The sequence below is a fragment of the Palaemon carinicauda genome, chromosome 32 (genome assembly GCF_036898095.1).
Source record: "Palaemon carinicauda isolate YSFRI2023 chromosome 32, ASM3689809v2, whole genome shotgun sequence".
Classification (NCBI taxonomy): Eukaryota; Metazoa; Arthropoda; class Malacostraca; order Decapoda; family Palaemonidae; genus Palaemon; species Palaemon carinicauda.
In genome coordinates, this window is record NC_090756.1 from 23,624,415 (window position 1) to 23,626,914 (window position 2,500).

The window sequence follows — 2,500 nt, forward strand, 5'->3', positions numbered from 1 at the left end:
AAAGGATAAATAATAAAACGAAATATGTCCCCCTAAATAATATAAGTTTCCCATTTTCTGACAATATAATCCGTTTTCTATGAAAGGATTTCCCACTTCTAATTCAAAGAGAATTTCTTTATATTTTTTTTTTCCTTTTAGATTCTAAGCAGCGAATTACATCAACCAAATTAAAATGTTTTGGAATTACTTATATATTGCAATCAATACCACTTAACAATAAAGTACTACTTAGAAATGTACAATAATAATTCGTAGAAGGATTCTCTCCTCTCTCTCTCTCTCCTCTCTCCTCTCCTCTCTCCTCCTCTCCTCTCTCTCTCTCTCTCCTCTCTCTCTCTCTCTCTCTCTCTCTCTCTCTCTCTCTCCAAGGGATTGTATAAATACATTTAGAATTTATTTATTTTCAAAGATGTATATTTAGGCTGTAACAGTTTTCCTTAAACTTATTATTATTATTACTATTATTATTATTATTATTATTATTATTATTATTATTATTTTCCATGTATATATATATATATATATATATATATATATATATATATATATATATATATATATATATATATATATATCTTAACGCGACCAGCAAAACTGTACTGGGCACGACCACCCATACTAGTTTTGGTTTGCTCTGAGCAATCAGACGAAAATCTCCCACCATCACCAATACTAATGACCAGCGTGGTGATGAAAACTGGCCAAACAGCATAAATGAAACGACACGTCTGAGGCCTTTGTCCTGCACTTTTAAAAACGCGTGACGTTTGGAAATATCAGTAATATTAAAGGCATGTATTAGAAATGTATTAAAATTTCTAGATGTTATCGTGCATTGGCAACAGTTACGTTGCCTTGAATATGAATTTCCAGTATTATTATTTTTATTTATTTAATTCATTTATTATTTCTTCCTAGTCTGACTTATAAAGATTAGTAAATTATATTTATTTGTTTATTATTATTTATTTTCATATAAATTATTCAAAAAATTCAAATTGAAAAAAAAAATAAAAAAAGTAAAATTCACCGATACGTCATCACTGAAAAGTTCCAAATCAATACTTGTGATAACTCTCTCTCCTCTCTCTCCTCTCTCTCTCTCTCTCTCCTCTCCTCCTCTCTCTCTCTCTCTCTCTCTCTCTCTCTCTCTCTCTCTCAGAGCTATTCCTCCGAAGATTCTCCATGATGGATTGATATTATTTCCGCGAAAAAAGTGAATTTCTTAAGGAATAACAAAGTCATTTTTCATAATATTTATGGGTGAGTTTGCTCTCCATTTGAGAGAATGAATTTGACAATTAATTCTCGAATTATTCATGTTATGAGAAATGCCAAATTATGTATAATTAATGAATTAAGGCTAGATATTCCTAAAGCTCTCCTTCCCATGCTTATCCTTCTGTTAATTTTAGTCTCATGTCCTAAATCCTTACTGTTTGTCCTAAGTACGTATATTCATTAACAATCTCTAGAGGATCGTCCATAACCCTTACTTGTTGTCTGTGAATTTCCATTGAACATTATCTTAGTTTTACTCATATTCATTTTCAGTCTCACATTTCTGCTTTCACTATTCAAATCTATTATCTTTTGCCATTCCCCCTTTGATTCACTAAACAGAACTATGTCATCTGCAAATCTTGTTAAGGTATTCCCCAGTAATGTTAATTCCTACATTTTCACAATCTAAATTTCTAAAACGTTTTCCGATGGAGTCTCCCTGTCTAACTCCTCTCTCAATCGGAATCTTATCACTATCTTTAGGTAATTTTAGGACTCCTGTACTTCATGTATTAGATATCTTCAAGTGCTCCAACGTATGATTCATCTACTCCATGTCTTTGAAGGGCTTTCATTCCTGCTGAAGTTTTGACTGAGTCAAAAGCTTTCTCATAGTCTATAGAGGCCATACATAGTGGTTTGTCATAATCTGTTGGTTTTCCCATTAGCAAATTAATTACATTGACACAGTCAGTTGTTGGATACCCACTTTTTGAAGTCTGCCTGATTTCTTGGTTGATTAAAGTCTAGCTGTCTCTCAATTTGGCCTTAGTGCCTTAGCCTCTGTACCATGGTCTACCACAGTCTTGGGATAGAGTTCTCTTGCTTGAGGGTACACTCGGGCACACTGTTCTATCTTATATCTTATTTCTCTTCCACTTGTTTTGTTAAAGTTTGTATATTTTATAAGGTGATATTTATTTTAATATTGTTGCTCTTCTTAAAATATTTTATTTTTCCTTGTTTCCTTTCCTAACTGAGCTATTTTCCCTGTTGGAGCCCCTGGGGTTATAGCATCTTGCTTTTCCATCTAGGGTTGTAGCTTAGCAAGTAATAATAATAATAATAATAATATTATGATCTTTGTAAATCGTCTATATATTACTAAGAGTAAACTTATTAGGCGGTAATTTCTCAGATCTTTTGTATATAGGCCTATGTGTGTATGCATATGTATAAACGGCATATGCATTTATTTGTGTATATACATGTG